Source organism: Ranitomeya variabilis, chromosome 1 (assembly GCF_051348905.1).
Source record: "Ranitomeya variabilis isolate aRanVar5 chromosome 1, aRanVar5.hap1, whole genome shotgun sequence".
Taxonomy (NCBI): domain Eukaryota; kingdom Metazoa; phylum Chordata; class Amphibia; order Anura; family Dendrobatidae; genus Ranitomeya; species Ranitomeya variabilis.
This window is the reverse complement of record NC_135232.1, coordinates 644,036,304-644,048,543: the sequence shown is the minus strand read 5'-3', so window position 1 is coordinate 644,048,543 and position 12,240 is coordinate 644,036,304. Positions and strand designations below refer to the sequence as shown.

Here is a 12,240-nt window from a genome sequence, read left to right as displayed (position 1 = left end):
GTCCAAAATGGACAGCTTATTCACAGGGCTTAATTGGTGCTGGATTTCTGCTATGGCAATCTCAGAATCGCTGCTGTTTAGTGAATATTGAGAACATTTTGTAAAAGCCCAGGCAAAGTCATCTGATGCCAGAAGTCAGCCTAGAGCTAATACCACACCAAAAAAGCTAGCAGGAATTTGATGGGAGGGCACACGTGGCTGCCAGCCAAGTCAACACTTAGCAAAACGACAAACTATGCGTCATGATCTGGAAGTATCCCTCATGTGCTTTATTTACAGCTTAAGTCATAGTTCACATTTTGAAATTGTATCGCGCTCGGCACAGCCACATACGCAGCAGCGAGTGTAAACACTGAAAGGAGCAGCACCTTCAATGTGTAAGGGTCACTACCAAGTACTGATGATCAGCTCCTATTCTGCCGTACTTTTCAACCTCCAATATTTCCTTGCCTAAAAAAGTGCACGTTCTCCGTGTGGGAGGAAATCCACGCAAACTCCAGGAAAGCATACAGACTCCTTGCAGAGGTCGTCCTGGGTTGTATTTGAACCCATGACCCCAGCGCTGCAATGCAACAGTGCTAATTAGTGATGAGCGCAAGTGCTCTTCATTAAAAAGTTTGCCTAGGGTGCTCAGGCATGCAGGAGCATCGTGGGTGCGCGAGTGACATAGTAAGAGTCAACCAGCCACAAAACATGGTGCCACGGAGACTAACAAGTCACTTGAGCTCCGGCGATACTCCATGCATACCTGAGCACCCTAGGCAAACTTGAGTGACGAGCACTTGCACTCATCATTAGTGCTAACGATTTCTACAGCTTCTCTAAATTTTCATAAGTGAGAGATGTTGCACGTATGCTGTACCATGAAGGATGAGACCCAGCCGGTATCATGCCCATGTCTAATTAATCTGAGTAGCATAATACCTGGCAGGTAGGGTCTCCGTGCCAGCTGCCTATTTAATGAGAAAAAATTTGTTCCCAAGAATGGAAGGTTAGGTAGTCCGGAACAGAACCTCCAAAATCGGGTTAAATAAGAAAAACCACTAAGCGTACGTGTTTAGAATCAGTGTGTTTCAACAGTTCTTAATCATGGCAGATATACGAAGCGCTGGCCAATCTTTATAAAAAGTTGTTTTGTGTAAACGTAATTCATTTATAGTTATTGTAGAATGAAGCGCAACAATTTTCCACTATACTTTGTTCCTCAATTCAGTGTTCTATAAAGAATAATCCCATTATGTCAGGTTTAACAGAACCAAAAATAATGAGATGATGAAAAACAAAGTACGTCATCCAATGACTAGGGGGATTGTCTGAACACCATGATGGTACATGTCTAGGAAGTCAAGTTCAACTTTATGGCCTCTGTTGAAATATGTATGAAGCCGTCCGAGGCTTTTTTTGGCCGTTTATTTTTAGAACCACCGACACTTGACTGATGGCACTTAATAGCAAACAGCCATTAATGTCTGTCGTAAGACAAATATCAATATTGTCCTTACTAGTATTCATAAAATAACATCCAATGATGGTGCCCATTTTGTGGCAGAGATGGACTGGCACCATTATTCCAGACTAGTGCAAATAGACTAGGAAAATGTCTGCAATGTGCATACACCTGTAGATAAATGTGAGAACAGCCTTTTTGGGTGAAGTCAATTACCTGCGTCGGCCCAACCACTCTACATCAGTGGGATGGTGCTGGCAAACAGGCGTTTACCATTTATATATCCTAATCACCTGTTTGCCAGCACTATCCCACTGCTATAGTGTAGAGTGGTTGGGTCAGGTGGCTGCTGGTAAATATGTAATAATATTATACATATTTATTTTCTCAGTACTTATTAGCCTATGTAGCTGTTCAAATGTCCATGTATTTTTCCAGACAATACCATGGAGACTTGTCCAATTTTGATTTGTGTCTTGGATCAAACTCAACAATGCAAACATGAAAACCACAAATAGACCTAATTTACAAGCTCTAACAGTTTATGCAGAGTTGCAAAAAGTTTATTTTTTATAAAAGACTATTGTACCAGACAAGTCAAAATATGTCAAACACTTTGCATCTGCATTGATCGGGAACTAGCACTAGGGACAACCACTGACCTTGTGCACAGAACTTGGTCCTCACAGTACATTTTCCATTTTGTGATCATTAACTGGGTCAGTTATTTGCTCCAGTGCTTCGTTCGTCCTATTACCATATCTAAAAAAAAAACGGTTTCTTCTCTGTACGCCCAGTGTAGTTAATATGCACATGACTATATGCCTCAAGTATGATAAAAAAAAAACAAAGCTACAAAATGCTCTGGAGCTAATGGGAATCACTGTATCACAGTAATGTGGACAGATTTAAGACATACTAAATGTCATATTTACAGGGAATCTGCACAGAAAAAAGCTGCTCAATTATGTAAATTATGGATGAATCCAAGATTCATGTTCCCAAATCAGACTAGTAAGTCACTGTACAAAAGAAAATCTCCAGTCAAAATACGGATGTGGAAGGAAAGAAATGCTTTTATACATAAAACAGAATGTAAAATAAAGACAGACAACAGCTAAGGAACAGAATGACGTGCTGGGGCTCAACTAAACAAGAGCCTAAAAAGTCCGCACTCACCATATACCTCCCGGGATAACTTACCAGCACTCAGCCACCACCATATGAAGACTAACAGGTCTATAGCGGTGGTGTGGCCCTTCTCCGAGAATCTCATCGCGGTACTGATACCACAGAAAGAAAACTAGACAGATGACTGAGGTTCATACAAATGTGCTACCGATGCCTCAATCGGGATGATCTTATATAACAACCCCTGCAGTATTTTTTGCCATCGTCTATTAAGGATTTTATTTACGAGTCACTCCAAGTAGGAATAACATAAAAATGTTTTATATTAGGGGTCCCGACCCCAGTGATAATCCCATGTTCGAGAACGCTGGACACCTCATGGCCTCTATAAACATAAACCTTTACTCTTCCTTCATACGTACACAAAAAAAAAAAAAAAAGGAGAACCAGAAAATACCAAGTGAGGACAAAACAAGAACGTGAACCTCAGAAATATTATAAATAACCAAGAATGGAAAACCCAAGTTTATAGGGTGGAAGCAGATAGCCGTTCCACTCATTCCGCTCCTTTACCTTCTCCCCATTTTGGCTCATTACACTTTAGAATTGAGAAACAAGTCTTCTCTATATGTATCAGGATATCAGCCATGTCACCCTCCTCCTCACTGTCCTATGTCTGGCTGTAAGACAACGGGCTGCAGCAGAAGCCTCCCCCCTGAATGTCTAGAGCTGGACAAAAGATCACTAAGCCCACCTCCGCTTTGTATAAAAGGCGCAGAATTTAGGAGATTGGCAGCTTTGCTGCATTTCAGGATCATGCAGAAAATGCTGCCAACTAATGAAATATCGTAGTTACTTACCGATAACGGTATTTCTCTGATCCCATGACGGCACCATGGAGAGAGTGGGCTCCGCCCTCAGGGACAGGAAACCCACAGGTTAAAAAGGCGGGACCTCTCTGCCACCTTAGTTTGGTTTACAGAGCCTTAACAGGACTACAGCTGTAACTTAAATGGTTATTAAACAGCAAAAATATTTACCGTATTTTCCGGCGTATAAAACGACTTTTTAACCCCTAAAAATTGTCCCAAAAGTCGGGGGTCGTCTTATACGCCAGGTACGGCATGTGCAGGGAGCGATCCTGGATGTTCCCAGGGTCTGAAGGAGAGGAAACTCATTCAGGCCCTGGGATCCATATTCATGTAAAAAATAAAGAATAAAAATAAAAAATATGTATATACTCACCCCTCCGAGAAGCCTGGCTGTCACCGCTGCAAGCGTCTGCCTCCGTTCCTAAGAATTGCAGAGCGTGAAGGACCTTCGATGACGTCACGGTCAGGTGACTGGTCACATGAGCGGTCACGGACCAATCACAGGACTGCGACGTCATCGAGGGTCCTTCATGCTCTGCACTTCTTAGGAACGGAGGCAGACGCTTGCAGCAGTGACAGCCAGGCTTCTCGGAGGGGTGAGTATATACATATTTTTTATTTTTATTCTTTACTTTCAACATGAATATGGATCCCAGGGCCTGAAGGAGAGTCTCCTCTCCTTCAGACCCTGGGAACCACACGCCGTATAAGATGACTGGGCGTATAAGATGACCCCCGTCTTATACAGCGGGCATATCCCAAATTCCAAAGTTGGGGGTCGTCTTACACGCCCAGTCGTCTTATACACCAGAAAATACGGTAACTTTTTTTTTTTTTTTAATAAAAAGACACCTCGTCACTAAGTATCAATGGTTGCTCACTAGTGTGCACACCCACACGTGAAAAGGGAGGGAATATACGGGTGCCGTCATGGGATCAGAGAAATACCGTTATCGGTAAGTACCGTATATACTCGAGTATAAGCCGACTCGAGTATAAGCCGACCCCCCTAATTTTGCCACAAAAAACTGGGAAAACTTGACTCGAGTATAAGCCTAGGGTGGAAAATGCAGCAGCTACCGGTGAATTTCAAAATTAAAAATAGATGCTCCATACCGTTCATTATGGCCCCATAGATGCTCCATATAAAGCTGTGCCACATATAATGCTCTGCACCGTTCATTATGGCCCCATAGATGCTCCTTATATCCTTATAAAGCTGTGCCATATAGAATGCTCTGCACCATTCATTATGGCCCCATAGATGCTCCACATAAAGCTGTGCCCCATATAGAATGTTCTGCACCGTTCAGTATGGACCCATAGATGCTCCACATAAAGCTGTGCCATATATAATGCTCTGCACCGTTCATTATGGCCCCATAGATGCTCCACATAAAGCTGTGCCATATATAATGCTCTGCACAGTTCATTATGGCCCCATAGATGCTCCATAGAATGCTGTGCCATATACAATGCTCTGCACCGTTGATTATTGCCCCATAGATGCTCCACATAAATCTGTGCAACATATAATGCTGCTGCAATAAAAAACGACATACTCACCTCTCTTGCTTGCAGCTCCTCAGCGTCCCGTCTCGGCGTCTCTCCGCACTGACTGTTCAGGCAGAGGGCGGCGCGCACACTAGTACGTCATCGCGCCCTCTGACCTGAACAGTCAGAGCAAGAGGATGCGAAGACTGAGAGGTGCCCGGCGTGTGGAACGCGGAAAGGTAACTATGAGATACTTACCTGCTCCCGGCGTCCCAGGCTCCTTCTCCCGGACAGCTGGTCTCCGGGTGCCACAGCCTCTTCCTCTGTCAGCGGTCACCGTTACCGCTCATTAGAGAAATGAATATGCGGCTCCACCCCTATGGGAGTGGAGTCCATATTCATAACTTTAATGAGCGGTACCATGTGACCGCTGAACAGGGGAAGAGCTGCGGCACCGAAGACCATGGGACAGGCAGGGGGAGCGCCAGGAGCGCCGGGACTAGGTGAGTATATGACAAACCTCTCTCCCCCTCACCCGCCGACCCCACCGCCGATCATGACTCGAGAATAAGCCGAGAGGGGCACTTTCAGCCCAAAAATTTGGGCTGAAAATCTCGGCTTATACTCGAGTATATACGGTAACTACGATATTCTCTTACCCCATGACGGCACCACGGAGAGATTTTCATAGGATGTGTTTTAGGGTGGGATTACTGCCTCTAAGACCCTTTTACCAAAAGTTAGGTCTGAAGAGCAAGATAGGTCCAGTTGGAAGTGTTTGAAAAATGTAGAGGGAGAAGACCAAGTGGCTGCTCTACATATCTGGTCGATCGATGCTCCTGCTTGCTCTGCCCCAGAGGTTGCTACCGATCTAGTTGAATGAGCTTTGATCCCGTCTGGAACGGCTTCATTAGATGAGGCGTATGCTAGAGTGATGGCATCCCTTACCCATCTCGCCAGCGTGGCTTTTGATGCTTTGTGCCCTTTATTTGGACCCTGAAAACAAACAAACAGAGACCTGCCTTTCCTACACTCTTGTGGCTGATATATATTGGGTCAGGCATCTCTTGAGATCTAATATGTGTAGAGATTTTTCCTTTTCATTCTTGGGATTTGGGCAAAAAGATGGTAAGGATATCTGATGAGATCTACGAAACCGTGATGCTACCTTAGGCAGGTAAGACAGATCAGTCCTAAGGACTACTCTAGCCTCTAATATCGGAGTTAGAGGCGGGTAAGCTGAAAGGGCCTGCAAGTCACAAATTCTGCGGCCTAAGTTTAATGCTACCAGAAGAGAAGTTTTCAGGGAGATTATCTTTAAGGAAGCTTGAGACAAAGGTTCAAAAGGCGCTTTAGTTAGTGCAGACAGTACTAGGTTTAGGTCCCAGGGAGGCGAAGTGTGGTGTATGACTGGTTTGGACCTACTTGAGGCTTTAATAAACCTTTTAACCCAATGATTCCCTGCTAGGTCATAGTTGTATAGAGCACCTAATGCTGCGATTTGAACCTTAAGGGTACTTGTTGCTAACCCCTTTTTCTAATCCTTTCTGAAGGAATTCTAGCACTTCCTGAATTGGAATTTTCCCCGACATGCTGACATTTTAATTAGAGAGGAACTTTTTCCAGACCTTGCCATATGCTCTGGTAGTTACTGGTTTTCAACTGAACAAAAGGGTTGAAACTAAATTTGAAGAAAACCCCTTTTTCAATAAAAGTTCCCTCTCAATTTCCAGGCTGTCATATGCAGATTTTTTACTTGCGGATGATTTATTGGCCCCTGTCGTAGAAGGTTTGGGATCTCCGGAAGAACCCATGGTTCTGTTACGGACATTAAGCGTAGCCATGGGAACCACGCTCTTTTCAGCCAAACAGAGCTATCATAATTACTCTCACCCCCTCCTCCCGGATTTTCTTCAAAACTAACGGAATTAATGCTATCGGAGGAAAGGCATAAGCTAGTTTGAAGTTCCAAGGAATTAGAAAGGCGTCTAGGGTCACTGGATTCCCCCATGGGTCGATTGAACAGAATGCCTGTGTTTTCCGGTTTAGATTGTTTGCGAATAAATCTATTTCCGGAACTCCCCAACAATCCACAATGTGGTTGAATATCTCCTGATTTAATTCCCATTCCCCCTGCTTTAACTGTGTTCTGCTTAAAAAATCTGCCGCCTGATTCTCTGTCCCTTTGATGTGAAGGGCTGACAGGGAGAACAGATTGACTTCCGCCAGTGACATAATAGATTTTGTCACTTCCATCAGTGAGCAGGACTTTGTTCCCCCCTGATGATTCAGGTATGCCACCACCACCCTGTTGTCTGAAAGCACCCTTACGTGATGGGAACGGAGGGAGACAAGGAAGTGTTTGAGTGCGTATTCTACCGCCAAGAGTTCCTACATGTTCGAGAAGAGATTTTCCTTTCTCTGACCAAGGGTTTTGGGCGACTTGATCGTTTAAATGAGCCCCCCAACCCCATGGGCTTGCATCCGTGGTCAGGGTTACAGAAACTGGCCATACCCAGGGGACCCCTCTGGTTAGGTTGTCGGGGTCTATCCACCAAGCTAGGGAACATATTGTTTGCTAGGAGATTTTTAAGCGCTTTTCTAAATCCCCCTTTAAGCGGAGTTTTGCTTCCAATATTTCCCACTGGAGATCTCTGCAGTGATACTGAGCCCATTGGACTGCTGGAATACAGGCTGTCATTGATACTAACACTGACACTGCTTTCCGTAATGTGATGACTGGTGAAAGTCTTAATTGTCCTATTAATTGTATCATGTTGGAGACTTTCGTCCCCGGAAGACGGCATTCTTGTTTTGTTGAATCTATCATTATTCCTAAGTACTGTTGTATTTGTGTTGGAATAATCCAGGATTTTTCTAGATTCAACATCCAACCCAATTTTGATAGGGGTGTCATCACTTTGTCTAACTGCTAAATGCAATGGTGTGAGGATCTGCCCACTACTAGGAGATCGTCCAGATATGGGACTATTAGCATGTCTTGCTCCCTTATGTGGGACATCACTTCCGCCATCAGTTTCGTAAATACCCTCGGGGCTATAGCAAGGCCAAATGGGAGAGCTCTGAACTGATAATGTTTCAGTTCTCCTTGCATCATCACCGCCACTCTGAGGTATTTCTGATAACTGGGATGGATGGGCACATGATAGTATGCGTCTTTTAGGTCGACTACAGTCATAAAACAAGACGGATGAAGGGTTCTGACACAGGTTTTTATTGTTTCCATCTTGAAACTCTGGGTCACTAGATATTTGTTTACTCTTTTCAGGTTTATTATTGTTCTGAAGGTTCCATCTGGTTTCGTTCGGAGAAAAAGCGGAGAATAAAACCCCGTGTCTTTTTCCTGTTGTGGGACCTCCTGTAGAATATTCTTTGTGAGAAGACTGTATATTTCCTTTTGCAGGCCCAGTTGTTCGATCTCTGATTTTCTCTGTGGTGTTATCACAAAATGGTTGTGTGGCATTGTATGAAAATTTAATTTTAGACCAGTCCTTATTATATTTAGTGTCCACTGCTTTCTGATATTTTTTACCAGGCTTGAAGTATGTCAGTCTCCCTCCCACCTGGGGCGTACCTTCATTGGGATTGTTTCTTATTGTCCGGCTTGTTGAACATGAAGCCTCTGCCTCTAAACCTTTTATCCTCCCATCCTTCTTTTCGTTTTTTTGGGGGGCGTTTACACATAAATTTCCTACCCCGATGTCAGATTGGTTAAGAAAACCTGGGAAGGCTTTCTTCTTGTCTACGGCCTTTTCGAGAATGTCGTCTAAGGTAGGCCCAAACAAAAATTCTCCCTCGCATGATATAGAGCATAACTTAGCTTTGGTTTGTAGGTCTCCTGGCCAGCACTTGAGCCATAATGCTCTTCTAGCTGCATTTGAAAATGAAGCCGACCTTGCAGTCAGTCTCAGAGTCTATGGAAGCGTCCGCTAAATATGCAGCTGCACCCCTCATTATTGACACAGAATCCAATATCGATTCCCTTGAGGTTTTATTTTTCAATTGGGACTCTAGGTGATCTAACCATACCATTAATGCTCTTGCCGTGCATGTAGCGGCTATTACTGGTTTTAAACCCCCACTAGCCGCCTCCCAGGAGCCTTTTAAGAAAACTTCGGCTTTTTTGTCCATAGGGTCATTCCACATCAAGTGGACCAGTTTTAAAAATCGTCCCCACTCGACCTTCTCCGATTTTGCTGAAAATTTATAAGGATGTACATGTATGTTTGAAAAGAGGTTCTGTAAATTTTTAGGGCCAGATCTCAAATACATTGGGCACTGTTGACCTTTCACTGGAGGTTTCACTGCGGCTTCAGCTAAGAGGATTTTGCAAACTTTGGCACATAGCTATTAGAGTTCTATAATAGCTATGATGCTGAAATTTGGCATACTAGCTCAACTTTTGCTGCTAAACACGATTAAATTATTACCGGCTAACAACAATATTTCGGCCGCAATTTTGTGTCAAAGTAGCTTGAAAAACGTGTCGCATAAAATTTATGCCAAACTTTGCCCATATATAACTCAAGACCAAAAACCAATAGTAACTGGTGCTTTGCCCTGTACACCAAACATCTACATGACTTTGCATTGCTGCAATATCACAGTCAAAGCATATGTATTTGTGGAAATATTCACACCCACATATGATGAAAAACGTAAAAAAAACGATTTTTACCTATTTTTAGGTCAAATTTCTCAAAAAGGGTACCCCTAAAATATATTAATTCTGATATCATTAGAAAGAGCACATTTTTCTCTACAAGGATCATTGGTTTTTTTTTTGGAGTCTCTCAGTTTAAGAAATGAAAAATGCCACGGATCATGGTGTTATTTATTAATACGCAATGAATGGTAACTGCACTATTCAAACCCTTGCGTTGGTCCATGGTGGTTATACCACAACCAATTCCCTAAGAATTGGTATTATAATCCTATTAAGAGTTGTAATAATGCTGTCTTTCGAGAATTGGCAGCCCCATCGCCTAGGAGCCATGGCCGATAGCCGTGCAAGGCGAGCCTCGGGCGGTCTCTTTATCGCAGGTTCCGAAGCCTGAGGGTGGGTGTCTCTGCCTAGGATCCCAAGCCTAATATTGGGTATCTTTTGTTGGTTCCCAAGCCATAATGTTCAGTCTAAGTGGTCTGGAATTGTTGCTGAATTTGCAACATAATCGGTTCAGAGAAGCTGTATTGTCGGCCCATTGCTGTCCAAAAAGGTCCAAATCTTGACATTGGCACCTAAAAGTTGGTCCATTAAGGCTATATCAGACGAATTCGGTGTCTCTGAACGAATGGTCAAACAAGCTCGAAAGCTTAAATGTGAACATGGGATCTTAGCCTTACCTAGAATCAAGTGTGGCAAGAAAGTTTCTGAGGAAGTGAAGAAAAAGGTGCAGGCATTTTTTGAGGATGATGAATTCAGTCGAATGTGCCCTGGTAAAAAAGACTATGTATCAGTGCGAATAGCAGGAGAAAAAAAGCAGATGCAAAAGCGACTATTACTGAGCAATATGAGGGAAATGTTTGTTGCCTACCGGGATCGGAATGGCCCTGAAATTGGATTTTCCAGGTTTTGTGAGCTTCGGCCAAAGTGGTGCGTAACCGTTGGATCTGCTGGAACACATTCCGTTTGTGTGTACCATTCACCAAAATGTCAAACTAATGCTTGCAGAATGCCCAATCAATGATGACTACAAAGAGCTCATATGCAAAATGGTCTGTGGAATTGAATCCAAGGACTGTATGCTTGGCCGTTATGATAAATGCCTGGGTCCTGAAGTTTTAAAAGAATTTCTAGTCAATGTGTTTGTCAACAGTGACCCTGAAGATATTATTGAGTTCAAACAAATGGATTCACACTGATCGAGACACGCTTGATACCAAACAACTGACTATAGAAGATTTCATTGAAGAATTGGTTTTGAAAATTTCTAAACTTTGTAGCCATCACTACATCGCCAAGCATCAAAGTTGCTATCTGAAATCGTTGAAGGAAAATCTGAGACCTGGAGAGCTTGTGATCCTTATGGACTTTGCTGAAAATTACTCATTTATTGTTCAAGATGCCATTTAAGGTTTCCACTGGGAAAATAGTCAAGCTGCAGTACACCCATTTGAAATTTACTTCGAGTTAAATGGTGAAGCTGCGCAGAACATCAGCTTGTGCATAATCAGTGATTGCTCACGACATGACACAGTTGCAGTCCACACTTTCTTAACAGTAATTGTGGAGTATCTCAAGACACTCATCTATGGGATTCGTCATATCCACTACTTCAGCGATGGATCTGCAGCACAGTACAAAAATTTCAAAAATTTTCTCAACTTGTGCCACCACAATGCTGATTTCAATATCAGCGCTGAATGGAATTTTTTTGGTACCAGTCATGGAAAGTCGCCCTGTGATGGGATTGGAGGGACAGCAAAGAGGTTGGCAGCTCGTGCCAGTCTTCAACGCCCAACTGAAAACCAAATACTGACCCCGGTGGATTTATTCAACTTTTGCAACGTGCAACTGCATGGAATCAAGTTTTTTTTTGTTCCAAAAGAAAAAATTGACGAAATACGGGTAGTTCAAGAGGAAAGGTTCAAAGATGGACAAACAATTGCTGGAACAAGAGAAAAATCACCAGTTTGTGCCAATTGATGACAAAAAGATTCGCATTTCAAATGACCCATCATCTTTCATTGCCCATGTAGATAGATCTGTCAGAAATGCCTTTTGTGCCAATTGCAAACCTCCAGCCAAGGCAATACATTGCCTGCATTTACGATAGGAACTGGTGGATTGGAAATATTTCTGAAATTTCAGTCGACGAGCATGATGCATTAATAAATTTTATGCATCCTCATGGACCAGCTAGCTTCTTTCACTGGCCTGTGAGAAATGATACATGCTGGATTCCTGAGCAGTCAATCATTGCAATAATTCCAGCACCAGCTGCAACATTAATGGGCTGACAATACAGCTTCTCTGAACCGATTATGTTGCAAATTCAGCAACAATTCCAGACCACTTAGACTGAAAATTATGGCTTGGGAACCAACAAAAGATACCCAATATTAGGCTTGGGATCCTAGGCAAAGACACCCACCCTCAGGCTTCAGAACCTACGATAAATAGACAGCCCGAGGCTCGCCTTGCACGGCTATCGGCCATGGCTCCTAGGCGATGGGGCTGCCAATTCTCGGATTATAATACCAATTCTTAGGGAATTGGTTGTGGTATAACCACCATGGACCAACGCAAGGGTTTGAATAGTGCAGTTACCATTC

At 43.2% G+C, this 12,240-nt stretch overlaps 1 protein-coding gene across 12 annotated transcripts in view; it reads right to left on the bottom strand.

The window, feature by feature from the left end:
* Nucleotides 1-12,240, bottom strand: part of NUMB (NUMB endocytic adaptor protein) — a 138,087-nt gene that overhangs the window by 46,892 nt on the left and 78,955 nt on the right. The gene's annotated exons all lie outside the window — the stretch shown is intronic.